The sequence below is a fragment of the Lampris incognitus genome, chromosome 9 (assembly GCF_029633865.1).
Source record: "Lampris incognitus isolate fLamInc1 chromosome 9, fLamInc1.hap2, whole genome shotgun sequence".
Classification (NCBI taxonomy): Eukaryota; Metazoa; Chordata; class Actinopteri; order Lampriformes; family Lampridae; genus Lampris; species Lampris incognitus.
In genome coordinates, this window is record NC_079219.1 from 18,003,706 (window position 1) to 18,018,773 (window position 15,068).

General features: G+C 40.1%; 4 non-coding genes across 4 annotated transcripts; 1 reads left to right on the plus strand and 3 right to left on the minus strand.

Annotated features, from left to right (window-relative positions):
* Nucleotides 1–70: 70 nt before the first annotated feature.
* Nucleotides 71–143, minus strand: trnaf-gaa (transfer RNA phenylalanine (anticodon GAA)). The gene has a single exon. It is a non-coding gene; the product is annotated as a tRNA-Phe (tRNA).
* A 2,312-nt stretch (nt 144–2,455) lies between these two features.
* Nucleotides 2,456–2,528, minus strand: trnaf-gaa (transfer RNA phenylalanine (anticodon GAA)). The gene has a single exon. It is a non-coding gene; the product is annotated as a tRNA-Phe (tRNA).
* Nucleotides 2,529–4,840: 2,312 nt separating this feature from the next.
* On the minus strand, nt 4,841–4,913 carry trnaf-gaa (transfer RNA phenylalanine (anticodon GAA)). The gene has a single exon. It is a non-coding gene; the product is annotated as a tRNA-Phe (tRNA).
* A 9,633-nt stretch (nt 4,914–14,546) lies between these two features.
* Nucleotides 14,547–14,619, plus strand: trnaa-cgc (transfer RNA alanine (anticodon CGC)). Its single transcript has one exon. It is a non-coding gene; the product is annotated as a tRNA-Ala (tRNA).
* Nucleotides 14,620–15,068: the final 449 nt, after the last annotated feature.

Sequence of the window (15,068 nt, forward strand, 5' to 3'; positions counted from 1 at the left end):
CTAGAAACACACTCTGATCAATGTGAACTGACTGTCTACAAATAAGAGAGCGCACATGTACCAGCTTGGTTGCCGAAACCCGGGATCGAACCAGGGACCTTTAGATCTTCAGTCTAACGCTCTCCCAACTGAGCTATTTCGGCACAGAACGCAGGGGTCAAGCTTTGTAATCTTGATCTCTCCCTGCCCATGTACTATGATCTATTTCTCACGGAATGGGAGAGCATTTCTTTTAAATGTAAGAAGTGTATTTTCAAATCAACTTTGTCTCATTGAAATACACTATTTTAACGAATACTTATAACCAAGGGCTATAACTAAGTAACTACACAATTAGGTCTGGCTTGAGGCTTCAGCCTCCTTTGGGGTTCACTTGAAGTGCATAGGGGAATTAGCTCAAATGGTAGAGCGCTCGCTTAGCATGCGAGAGGTAACGGGATCAATGCCCGCATTCTCCAAAGAGCAGGTTCTTGCATATCTATTCAGTGTTGCCTTTGCTAAAGACTCCAAATAATGTTGCTGTTGCTTGAGTTTTGAGCATGACGACAGTTGCTTTGCCCTTTCTTATTCTATTTAATTTTTTTAGCTCTTAATTTATGTTTAACATGTCCTTATCTCATTAAATTATTCTTTTTAAAAATGCATTTTTAATGTATTCTATAGCTCTTTATGATGCCTTCATTTAAAGCCTTATACATGAAGACTTGCAATGTCAAGATCATTATAGCTAAAGTGTGGGACTTTTACATACAAATGAATCTCCATTACATTACAGCCCTTGCTGAACAAGTTCACACAATGATGAGTAAGCCTGTCCCCGCCAGGTAAATCGCTCTGTATTTCGCATCATACCGGAGTTTTAAATGTGGTGTCTGGGTGACATTCCCGCAATGGCGAGCCGGACATTATACATTGTATAGCAACCAGCAACGATTGATTTGCTCGAGCTAAACTTCCATGTAATGAAAGCGTTCGAATGCTTGTAATTGGCCAACCATCAGGGCTTTCTACCAGACAGTTTCTGGGCTTGGAAGGTATGGTAGAAAAACCTAAGAAGTGTCCAAAAACAGCTTCTGATGCTACAGAGAAAAAAAGAATTTCAGCATTCAGAGGAAGGATTAAAGTTAAAAAAATAAATATAAATAAAAGAAAGCGATCGATGGTGAGGACAAATACGGAAAACCAATGGTGAAGCTTTGCATCATTTGAGAGTGCTGAAAGAAGAGCATTAATAACTCTTGCTGCCAGAAGGAGGAGAAAAACATCTCTGCTTCAAGTTTAACATTTGATGATCACAATACATTAGCTTTAGGCCATACTACTTTTTATTTTAAAAGCATGATTTTTGAAATTCCTTTCACTTAACCAGGAGGTAATATGATATCTTAAAAAATAAATAAATACATTTAAATATAGCTTTGGACTGTTTTTTGTCTGAAGCAAGAATGGTCTCTGGTGTGATATAAGCTATTCATAGATGTGTTTTTTGGTTGTATGTGTTACTGGAACAAAATCTGAATTTGTGTGCAATTTGAGGGAAACATTTATGTAAACATTTTGATATGAGTATTAATATTATCCAAACTTGAACACATACTATGTGATCATCCATTCTCCAGTTCTGCTGTCCTTTCAGTAAAGGCAGCAGTCATGTGTCTTTCACTGAGGGGCTTTACCAAGGCATCAACTTCATTCACTCCAGTAACAATATCACTTGCCTGAACCAAGGATAGCAAAGGTGTATGGCTTGAATGATCGAGCAAGGTGTCCTAGAATATTTTTCTGACAGCCACCTCATTATTGGAGCTAAGAAAACAAATGCATACACACACACAATCCTGCTGCAAAGCCAGATTTTGCCTTTGGGAATTATTTTTTTGGAATCTTCTTTGTTCAAGTTTTCCCTGCCTATGATATTAGCTGATATGATTGAAAGCCCACTTAGCATGAGAAGGACAGTGAGATTGACTCCCACATTCTCCTTAATGAACCCTTTTTGATATGTGGTGCAATAGCTTAAGAAGGCATTTCCAAAAGGCCTTTCCATACCGGATATATACCTTTAATTGAGAAGTGCGTTTTTTTGGCTTTATGATCAGTCGAGCTTAGAACGTACAGTGTTTTACTGCAGTCTGTACTTTTCTTGTTTGTGAAAGGCTCAAGGCTTAAAGAAGCATTTCTTGAAGGCTTTTCCATACTGATAATTCACCTTTATGTGAGAGTGCTTTTTCCATGCTTTTGGAGCGGCTGGGCTTTGCGTGTACAATGGTCTACTGCAGTAAGTACTTTTCTTGTTTGTGGATGTTGGCCTACGAAAACTGTGCAGACAGCAGCATTTACAAGCTTCAGTTCGAAAGGTTAACAAGTTGGAATGCAAGCAATGAACTAGAAACACACTCTGATCAATGTGAACTGACTGTCTACAAATAAGAGAGCGCACATGTACCAGCTTGGTTGCCGAAACCCGGGATCGAACCAGGGACCTTTAGATCTTCAGTCTAACGCTCTCCCAACTGAGCTATTTCGGCACAGAACGCAGGGGTCAAGCTTTGTAATCTTGATCTCTCCCTGCCCATGTACTATGATCTATTTCTCACGGAATGGGAGAGCATTTCTTTTAAATGTAAGAAGTGTATTTTCAAATCAACTTTGTCTCATTGAAATACACTATTTTAACGAATACTTATAACCAAGGGCTATAACTAAGTAACTACACAATTAGGTCTGGCTTGAGGCTTCAGCCTCCTTTGGGGTTCACTTGAAGTGCATAGGGGAATTAGCTCAAATGGTAGAGCGCTCGCTTAGCATGCGAGAGGTAACGGGATCAATGCCCGCATTCTCCAAAGAGCAGGTTCTTGCATATCTATTCAGTGTTGCCTTTGCTAAAGACTCCAAATAATGTTGCTGTTGCTTGAGTTTTGAGCATGACGACAGTTGCTTTGCCCTTTCTTATTCTATTTAATTTTTTTAGCTCTTAATTTATGTTTAACATGTCCTTATCTCATTAAATTATTCTTTTTAAAAATGCATTTTTAATGTATTCTATAGCTCTTTATGATGCCTTCATTTAAAGCCTTATACATGAAGACTTGCAATGTCAAGATCATTATAGCTAAAGTGTGGGACTTTTACATACAAATGAATCTCCATTACATTACAGCCCTTGCTGAACAAGTTCACACAATGATGAGTAAGCCTGTCCCCGCCAGGTAAATCGCTCTGTATTTCGCATCATACCGGAGTTTTAAATGTGGTGTCTGGGTGACATTCCCGCAATGGCGAGCCGGACATTATACATTGTATAGCAACCAGCAACGATTGATTTGCTCGAGCTAAACTTCCATGTAATGAAAGCGTTCGAATGCTTGTAATTGGCCAACCATCAGGGCTTTCTACCAGACAGTTTCTGGGCTTGGAAGGTATGGTAGAAAAACCTAAGAAGTGTCCAAAAACAGCTTCTGATGCTACAGAGAAAAAAAGAATTTCAGCATTCAGAGGAAGGATTAAAGTTAAAAAAATAAATATAAATAAAAGAAAGCGATCGATGGTGAGGACAAATACGGAAAACCAATGGTGAAGCTTTGCATCATTTGAGAGTGCTGAAAGAAGAGCATTAATAACTCTTGCTGCCAGAAGGAGGAGAAAAACATCTCTGCTTCAAGTTTAACATTTGATGATCACAATACATTAGCTTTAGGCCATACTACTTTTTATTTTAAAAGCATGATTTTTGAAATTCCTTTCACTTAACCAGGAGGTAATATGATATCTTAAAAAATAAATAAATACATTTAAATATAGCTTTGGACTGTTTTTTGTCTGAAGCAAGAATGGTCTCTGGTGTGATATAAGCTATTCATAGATGTGTTTTTTGGTTGTATGTGTTACTGGAACAAAATCTGAATTTGTGTGCAATTTGAGGGAAACATTTATGTAAACATTTTGATATGAGTATTAATATTATCCAAACTTGAACACATACTATGTGATCATCCATTCTCCAGTTCTGCTGTCCTTTCAGTAAAGGCAGCAGTCATGTGTCTTTCACTGAGGGGCTTTACCAAGGCATCAACTTCATTCACTCCAGTAACAATATCACTTGCCTGAACCAAGGATAGCAAAGGTGTATGGCTTGAATGATCGAGCAAGGTGTCCTAGAATATTTTTCTGACAGCCACCTCATTATTGGAGCTAAGAAAACAAATGCATACACACACACAATCCTGCTGCAAAGCCAGATTTTGCCTTTGGGAATTATTTTTTTGGAATCTTCTTTGTTCAAGTTTTCCCTGCCTATGATATTAGCTGATATGATTGAAAGCCCACTTAGCATGAGAAGGACAGTGAGATTGACTCCCACATTCTCCTTAATGAACCCTTTTTGATATGTGGTGCAATAGCTTAACAAGGCATTTCCAAAAGGCCTTTCCATACCGGATATATACCTTTAATTGAGAAGTGCGTTTTTTTGGCTTTATGATCAGTCGAGCTTAGAACGTACAGTGTTTTACTGCAGTCTGTACTTTTCTTGTTTGTGAAAGGCTCAAGGCTTAAAGAAGCATTTCTTGAAGGCTTTTCCATACTGATAATTCACCTTTATGTGAGAGTGCTTTTTCCATGCTTTTGGAGCGGCTGGGCTTTGCGTGTACAATGGTCTACTGCAGTAAGTACTTTTCTTGTTTGTGGATGTTGGCCTACGAAAACTGTGCAGACAGCAGCATTTACAAGCTTCAGTTCGAAAGGTTAACAAGTTGGAATGCAAGCAATGAACTAGAAACACACTCTGATCAATGTGAACTGACTGTCTACAAATAAGAGAGCGCACATGTACCAGCTTGGTTGCCGAAACCCGGGATCGAACCAGGGACCTTTAGATCTTCAGTCTAACGCTCTCCCAACTGAGCTATTTCGGCACAGAACGCAGGGGTCAAGCTTTGTAATCTTGATCTCTCCCTGCCCATGTACTATGATCTATTTCTCACGGAATGGGAGAGCATTTCTTTTAAATGTAAGAAGTGTATTTTCAAATCAACTTTGTCTCATTGAAATACACTATTTTAACGAATACTTATAACCAAGGGCTATAACTAAGTAACTACACAATTAGGTCTGGCTTGAGGCTTCAGCCTCCTTTGGGGTTCACTTGAAGTGCATAGGGGAATTAGCTCAAATGGTAGAGCGCTCGCTTAGCATGCGAGAGGTAACGGGATCAATGCCCGCATTCTCCAAAGAGCAGGTTCTTGCATGTCTATTCAGTGTTGCCTTTGCTAAAGACTCCAAATAATGTTGCTATTGCTTGAGTTTTGAGCATGACGACAGTTGCTTTGCCCTTTCTTATTCTATTTAATTTTTTTAGCTCTTAATTTATGTTTAACATGTCCTTATCTCATTAAATTATTCTTTTTAAAAATGCATTTTTAATGTATTCTATAGCTCTTTATGATGCCTTCATTTAAAGCCTTATACATGAAGACTTGCAATGTCAAGATCATTATAGCTAAAGTGTGGGACTTTTACATACAAATGAATCTCCATTACATTACAGCCCTTGCTGAACAAGTTCACACAATGATGATTAAGCCTGTCCCCGCCAGGTAAATCGCTCTGTATTTCGCATCATACCGGAGTTTTTAATGTGGTGTCTGGGTGACATTCCCGCAATGGCGAGCCGGACATTATACATTGTATAGCAACCAGCAACGATTGATTTACCCGAGCTAAACTTCCATGTAATGAAAGCGTTCGAACGCTTGTAATTGGCCAACCATCAGGGCTTTCTACCAGACAGCTTCTGGGCTTGAAAGGTATGGTAGAAAAACCTAAGAAGCGTCCAAGAACAGCTTCTGATGCTACAGAGAAAAAAAGAATTTCAGCATTCAGAGGAAGGATTAAAGTTAAAAAAATAAATATAAATAAAAGAAAGCGATCGATGGTGAGGACAAATACGGAAAACCAATGGTGAAGCTTTGCATCATTTGAGAGTGCTGAAAGAAGAGCATTAATAACTCTTGCTGCCAGAAGGAGGAGAAAAACATCTCTGCTTCAAGTTTAACATTTGATGATCACAATACATTAGCTTTAGGCCATACTACTTTTTATTTTAAAAGCATGATTTTTGAAATTCCTTTCACTTAACCAGGAGGTAATATGATATCTTAAAAAATAAATAAATACATTTAAATATAGCTTTGGACTGTTTTTTGTCTGAAGAAAGAATGGTCTCTGGTGTGATATAAGCTATTCATAGATGTGTTTTTTGGTTGTATGTGTTACTGGAACAAAATCTGAATTTGTGTGCAATTTGAGTGAAACATTTATGTAAACATTTTGATATGAGTATTAATATTATCCCAACTTGAACACATATGTGATCATCCATTCTCCAGTTCTGCTGTCCTTTCAGTAAAGGCAGCAGTCATGTGGCTTTCACTGAGGGGCTTTACCAAGGCATCAACTTCATTCACTCCAGTAACAATATCACTTGCCTGAACCAAGGATAGCAAAGGTGTATGGCTTGAATGATCGAGCAAGGTGTCCTAGAATATTTTTCTGACAGCCACCTCATTATTGGAGCTAAGAAAACAAATGCATACACACACACACACAATCCTGCTGCAAGGCCAGATTTTGCCTTTGGGAATGATTTTGTTGGAATTATCTTCAAGTTTCCCTGCCTATGATATTAGCTGCTATGATTGACGGCCCGCTTAGAATGGGAAGGACAGTGAGACTGACACCCAAATTCTCCTTAATGAACCCTTTTTGATATGTGGCGCAATAGCTTAAGAAGGCATTTCCAAAAGGCCTTTTCATACTGGATACATACCTTTAATTGAGAAGTGCGTTTTTTGGCTTTATGATCAGACGGGCTTTTTATGCAGTCTGTACTGTTCTTTTTTGTGAATGCCTCAAGGCTTAAAGAAGCATTTCCTGAAGGCCTTTGCATACTGAAGATACACCTTAACATAGAGTACTTTTCCATGCTTTTGGAGCAGCTGGGCCTTCGCACGTACAACAGTCTACCGCAGTAAGTACTTTTCTTGTTTGTGGAAGCCGGCCCTACAAAAACTCTGCAGACAGCAGCATTTACAAGCTTCAGTTGGAAAGGTTAACAAGCTGAAATGCATGCACTGAACTAGAAACACTCTCTTATCGATGTGAACTGGCTGTCTACAAACAAGAGTGAATGCATATACCAGCTTTGTTGCCGAAACCCGGGATCGAACCAGGGGCCTTTAGTCTAACGCTCTCCCAACTGAGCTATTTCGGCACAGAACGCAGGGGTTAAGCTTTGTAATCTTGATCCCTCCCTCCCCATGTACTATGATCTATTTTTCATGGAATGGGAGAGCATTTCTTTTAAATGGAAAGAAGTGTATTTCAAATGGACTTAGTCTCATTGAAATACACTATTTTGATAAATACTAATACTCATATCAAAAAGTTTAATGTATATGTAAATGCGTCACTCAAATCGCACACAAATTCAGATTTTTTTCCTTTAACACGTATAACAAAAAACACATCCACAAATAGCTGATATCAAACAAGAGACCATTCCTTTTCAGACAAAAAAACAGTCCAAAGCTATTTTTTGGGTGTTTTTAAGGTATCATATTACCTCCTGCTAATCTGGAAGGAATTTCAAAAATCATGCTTTCAAAATAATAAGTAGCACGGTCTAAAGCTAATGTATTGAGATCATTAATTGTTAAACAAATGGGGAAGTTTTTCTCCTCCTTCTGGCAGCAAGAGTAAGTACTTCTCTTCTTTCAGCACTCTCCAATGAGGAAAAGTGACACCAACGGTTCGCCATGTTTGTTCTTGCCAACGATCCATTTTTTTTCTTTTCTTTCTCCTTTTTTTTTTTTTTACTTTAATCCTTCCTCTGAATACTGAGTTTCTTTTTTCTCTGGAGCATCAGAGAAATTTCTGGACGCTTCTTAGGTTTTTCCGCCATAGCTTCCAAGCCCGGAAGCAAGGGCTTGAATGTCACGGACATTCATTTGTATGTAAAAGTCCCACACTCTAGCTTTCCATTGCAAGTCTGTATGTATAAGGCTTTAAATAAAGGCATAAAAAAGAGACCGAATACAAAAAAATACATTTTTAAAGGATTAAATTAATTAGATAAAGACATGTTAAAAAACAAATTAAGATAAAATTAAATAGAATAATAAAGGCAAACATAGCTGTCATCAGGCTTAAAACTCACGCAATGGCAACATTATTTTGATCATTTGCAGTCTTTCGCAAAGGCAACACCGACTAGGGAAGCAAGGAATTCTTTGGAGAATGCGGGCATCGATCCTGCTACCTCTCGCATGCTAAGCGAGGGTTCTACCATTTGAGATAATTCCCATTATGCACATTAAGGGAACCCCAAAGGAGGCTGAAGCCTGAAGCCAGGCCTAGTTGTGTAGTTACTTAGTTATAGCACTTGGCTATACGTATTAATCAGAATAGTATACTTAAATGAGGTTGAGTTCATTTGAAAATGCACTTCTTTCCAATTAAAAGAAATGCTTTCCCATGCCTTGAGAAACAGGTCATCATACATGGAGAGGGAGGGATCAAGATTCCAAAGTGTAACCCCTGCATGCTGTGCCGAAACAGCTCAGTTGGGAGAGCGTTAGACTGAAGATCTGAAGGTCCCGGAGTAGCAGGCCAGATTAACCCCTCCACCAAACTATACCCCTGTAGTCCAGATTATACCAAGTGCCAGTAAATATAGTGTCTGGGGTGACATTCCCCGGCTGGTGTACCGGATGTGATACATAGTCATACATTTTACATCACCAGAAGTGATTGCTTTGCTGGCGCCTGGGTAGCATAGCGGTCTATTCCATTGCCTACCAACACGAGATTGCCGGGTCGAATCCCTGTGTTACCTCTGGCTTGGTTGGACGTCCCTACAGATACAATTTGGCCGTTTCTGTGGGTGAGAAGCCGGATGTGGGTATCTGTCCTGGTTGCTGCCCTAGAACCTCCTCTGGTCGGTCGGGGCACCCCTCGGATCAGCAGACAAGGGGTGGAGCAGCAACCGGGACGCCTCAAACAGGGAAAACAAAAGAAGCAGTGATTGCTTTGCCAGAGCTGAACTTCCATGTGAAAAAAGTGACTGTATGCCTCTAATTGGCTTGCCTTCAGGGCTTTCTGCCAGACAAGTTCCAAATATGGAAACTTTGGTGGCTAAACCTAAGAAACGTCCAAAAAAAGTTTCTGATGCTCCAGAATAAAAATAAACTGAGCGTTCAGAGGAAGGGTTAAAGAAAAAAAAGAAAGAAAGAAAGCGATCGACAGTGAGGGCAAAAATGAATAACTATTGCTGTAGGATTTTTTTATTGGAGAGCACTGAAAGAAGAGAAGTAATTACTGTGACTGCCAGAAGTGGAGACAAAACTTCCACACGCACTGCAGTTGATAGATAATCTCAACACTAGCTTTAGCCATTGCTACGTTTTATTTAAAATGCTTGTATTTTGAAATCCCTTTCACAATAACAGGAAGTAATATGATTTCTTAAAAACACCCTAAAAATAACTTTGGAGATTTTTGTCTTTGAATAAAATGGTGTCTGGTGTGATATCAGCTTTTCATGGATGTGTTTTTTCTTTATATGTAATACTGTGAAAATCTTAATTTGTGTGTAATTTCAGTGAAACATGTACATCTACATTTAACTTTTTAATATGAACATTAATATGATCTATAACTTGAACACATAACTGATCATCTGGTCTCCAGTGTTGTCCTTTCAGTAAAAGCAGCAGGCATGTGTCTTTCATTGAGGAGGTTGACAATGGCACCAAATTCTTTCATTCCAGTAGCAATTTCACTTACCTGAACCAAGAACAGCAAAGTTGTATGGCTCTGATGATCGAGCAAGATGACCTGGAATATTGCGTTGACGGCCACCTCATCATTGGAGCTAAGCAAACACACACACACACACACACACACACACACACACACACACACACACACACACCTCAGAAGCAAGATATTGCCTTTGGGAAGGAAGTTAGTCGAATCTTCCTTGTTTAAGCTTTCTCTGCTTGTGGTAGTAGCTAAAGTGATTGAATGTTTGCTTAGCATGTGAGGGGCAGTGTAATTGACGCTCATAATTTTCTACAACTAGCTGGTTTTTATATTCTGTGTCAAGGCTTAAAAAAGCATTTCCTGAGGGTCTTTCTGCAGTGAAGATTAACCTTTAACTGAGAGGCGCTTGTCCAGCCATTTTGAGCAGCTAGGCTTTGCAGCTGTGGTGTTCTTACTAAAGTCTGTACTTCGCTTGTTTGCCTTTACGTAAAACCTCACTCATAAAGACTTGCGATGTCAAGATCATTAAAGCTAGAGTGTGGGACTTTTAAATATACACGAAAGACCATGACATTCAAGCCCTTGCCAAATGAGTTCACACAATGATGATTACGCCTGTCACCACCAGGTAAATCTCTCTGTATTCCGCAGTATACCGGAGTTGTAAATCTGGTGTCTGGGGTGACATTCCCGCACTGGTGCACTGGCTGTGATACATAGTGATATAGTATTTTACATCATCCAACAATGATTGCTTTGCCTGAGCTGAAATTCCGTGTGATTGCATGCCTCTAATTAAAAAAAACAAAAACAAAAAGCCCTAATTAAAAAAAAAAACCCTTGCTACTTTTTATTTAAAATACTTGATTTTTGAAATCCCTTTCACATTACCAGGAAGTAAAATGATTTCTTAAAAACGCCCTAAAAATAACTATGGTGCTCCACTAAAGTCTGTACTTTGCTCCTTTGTGGACCCCCCCCCCCAAATCTCTGTAGAAAGCAGAATTCCCAAATTTTTGGCAGAAGCATTGAGAAGTTAGATTGCAAGCAAAGACTTAGAAGCACTCTCTAATCTGTGTCACAAGAGGTGAACTGGCTGTCTATGAACAACATAAAGTTCACGTACCAGTGTCATTGCCGATACATGGAATTGAACCAGGGATGATTAGATCTTCAGTCTATCGCACTTTTTTTTAAACATTTTCTTTTTTTTTTCTTTTACAAACTTTTTTACAGGTCTGTGAATTTGAGAAATGTATTACTGTAAGCCCCTTCCCTTGGAGGTTTACCGGGCATGGCAAACTGGGAGGAGACCCCGGGGTAGACCCAAAACTCGCTGGAGGGACTACATGTCCAGTCTGGTCTGGGAATGCCTTAGGATCCCCCAGGAAGAGCTGGAGGGCGTTGCTGGGGAGAGGGCCGTCTAGAGCGCCCTACTTTGCTTGCTGCCACCGCGCCCCAACCCCGGAGAAGCGGCTGAAGATGAATGAATGAATGAATGAATGAATGAATGAATGAATGAATATTACTGTAAGCAAAGTAGTATCAGTAGTAGAATGAAAAACGATAAAATTTAAAAAACTGCACAAAATCTATAAATATTTTGTGTCCAACGTGGTGCTCAAACCCATGACCATGATATTTTTTTCTTTTTTAACATATTTTCACAGATATAAGCACAATCATTTGAACAAGAAGAAAACTTAAGATACATGACATTCAACTAAAGTTTAAAATACAGATAGACAAGACAGAAAAATAGTGAGGTAACCTGTAGACTCTAGCATGGCTTATAGCCTATAGGGCCCCCACCAAATAAAAGAAATCCAATTCAAAAACCACAGATCGACAAGACAGTACAATAGTGCGGTAACCTACAGGCTTTTGCATGGCTTCCATTCCACAGGCCCCCCACCAAATCAAAACAATACAATATTAACACACGTATAGACAAGACAGAAAATAGTGAGGGAACCTGTAGTCTTTGGCATAGCTTCCAGCCTACAGACCCCCTCCATATCAAAGAAATCAAATATTAAAAATACACGTATACCATCCCCAATACATGTTACCCCACACACTACACCATTTAACCAAAATCTAACATCACCCTCCCTTCTTCCCCAATCACAATAAAAGTGCTCCCCTCCACAAAACCCCCAATGAACTCTTCTTTGCTGACATAGATATACAACATATTAACATCTCTTTCCATTCTCTTCTCTTCGGCAGTCCATCGAAACGATGATGACTGTGATGCAGTTTAAGCTCAGCAAACACAACTGTGGGCCATCAGGCCCGCATTAGTGACAATATTGTCCACATTTGTCACAGGCGAATGTTGTTTGAGTTGGTCTGTTATGTCTTGCATGGCTTATCATAGGCCTCTTGTCTCTTTTGTTCAACAGCTGTTCTCGATTGTCTTACTGTGGAGCACCATCTCTGTCTGTCCAGGGCCCCTGACTCCCAGCTGGAGTCAGCTATGTCGCAGATCTTCATGTGGCACTTGAGCACATCTTTGAAGCATAGCTTCTGGCCTCCCTGCTTCCTTTTCCCTTGCACAGCTCCCCGTAGAAGACCTCTTTTGATAGGCCGTTGTCTGGCATTCTTCTCACGTGGCCGGCCCATCTGAGCTGGGAGGCTGTTATTAGGGTTTCAACACTGACAGTACCAGAACGTCTCAATACTGCCACGTCGGGCACCTTGTCTTCCCGTCTGATTCGCAGCAGCTTTTGCTGATGATGAAGCTGTATGCTGGTGAGCTTCTTGGTGGGCTTGTGATACAGGGTCCTGCATTCAGTGGAGTATAGTAGAGATGGGCGAACAGCTGTGATGTAGACCTTGATCTTTGTTGTCAGTCTGATGTCATGGTGGGACCAAAGTCATTTGTGGAGGGCGTCAAAGGCTTTTGTGGCCGCTTGGATTCTCCTGTCCACGTCTAAGTCAGAGGAGTCTGTATCTGTCACAGCACTGCCCAGATAGGTAAAGCACTCAGTGGTCTTCAAAGTTGCTCCATTAACCAAAATACTGGGCTGACCTTCTTCAGGGCTTTTCTGAGGGGGAGGCTGATACAGAAACTCTGTTTTGGAGATGTTGACCTTCAGTCCAAAAAGGGTAGCCACTGAAGAGAAGCAGTCTACTATTTCTTGCATTTCTCCAGGATCATTGGCAATCAGAGCTGAGTCATCTGCATAGAGAACCTCTCGAACACATAGTTCTCTTATTTTGGTAGACGCCATGAGTCTCGCAAGATTGTAGAGGTTTTCATCTGTTCGGGTCCTGATGTACCAGCCACCTCTCAAGTTGGCTGACATTGTTTCTACGACTCTATTAACACCCCCAACTGAGCTATTTCGGCACTGTGTGTGTGTGTGTGTGTGTGTGTGTGTGTGTGTGTGTGTGTGTGTGTGTGTGTGTGTGTGTGTGTGTGTGTGTGTGTGTGTGTGTGTGTGTGTGTGTGTGTGTGTGTGTGTGTGTGTTACACTTTGGAATTTTGATCCCTCCCTCACCATACTATGATCTATTTCCCCAAGAGATGGGAGGGCACTTCTTCTGTTTGGAAAGAAGAGTATTTTCAAATGGACTAAGCCTTGTTTAAGTATAACATTCTGATGAATACTTGTAGCCAAGGTCTATAACTATGAAACTACGCAAAGAAGGTTGAATCAGTTCATCTTGATACAACCTTTATTGACAGATACGTTTCATCACTGATTTAAGTGACCTCTTTAGTCGACTGCGGGTATCCCCCCCTTATAAACAATACAGTTGCATAACGACCAAAACCAACAACCAGTTTCATGTGCAAATATGGGTGTGACCATTAACTGCAGTTACAATGGCCGTGTGCGCTATTCACAGAGGATTTGGGAATGTCTGCAATCACAGCATTGTAAGATGGTGACAGATGTACTCTTAGCCCCCCCCCCCCCCCCCCCCCCGTTCAGGGATGGTCGTTCCCTCTTCTGTCGCCATTTTACAATGCTGTGATTGCAAACATTCCCAAATCCTCTGTGAATAGTACATGTGGCCATTGAAACTCTAGTTAATGGTCATGACCACACTTGCATATGAAACTGGTTATTGGTTTTGGTCATTATGATTCAGATTCAGACAACTCGATTTATACCAGTAGGACAATTCAATTTCACAATCTATCCAGACCATACACAATTTCACAGACACAAGCAGAAATCAGCAGTATGTCAGAGACAGCAGACAAATCAGTGCATGGGCAAGAGATGCACACTGTCACCCATGTGTGACCATGCATGCAGACTCACGCGAGGACCAGGCAAAGGACAAGAATTCAGATAAGTTAAAAGAATTAAATCAACAAATGACGATGCATTGCATGTTACATTCTACCACTACATTCATGAACACATAGGCCCACAAACCATGTGAAAAACAGACAAAGGTATAAACCAATTATTGTGCTGTAAAACAAAATAAATCATTCATTTAAAATGACTACACTTGGGATTTAACAGCCTGATAGCAGAATGAATGAAGGACTTAGACTAGCTATGCAACTATCGTTTATGTTTATAAGGGTGGGGATACCTTCAGTCAGTTTAGACTGAAGAGGTCACTTAGATGAGTGATGAAACGTCAATAAACGTATCCACATGAACTGATTCAATCTTCTTTGATTTTCTTACCTTGATTATTGAGCATGCTTGAAGCTTGACGATTCTTTGGGATTCCACAACTGCATGTGAGGGGAATTAGCTCAAATGGTAGAGCGCTCGCTTCGCATGCGAGAGGTAGTGGGATCGATACCCGCATTCTCCAAAGACCAGCTTGTTACTTTTGTTAAAGATTCCTGATGAACAAAATAATGTTACCATTACTTGAATTTTCAGCTTTGAATTTTTGCTTTGGCCTTTCTTATTCTATTTACATTTTGTTTACCTCTTAATTTCTTTTTTAGCATGTCTTTGTCTCATTCTTTTAATCTTTTTTAGGGATATTTTTTTATCATATTCTGATCCTCTTAATATATTTTTATGCCTTTGTGTATGTGTTTTTATGTATTTTTTTTTATTTTTTAAATTTTCCCCTTTTCTCCCCAGTTGTATCCAGCCATTACCCCACTCTTAGGGCCATTGCGGTCGCTGCTCCACCCTCTCTGCCGATCCGGGGAGGGCTGCAGACCACCACATGCCTCCTCCAGTCCATGTGGAGTCGCTAGCCGCTTCCTATCACCTGACAGTGAGGAGTTTCGCCAGGGGACGTAGCGC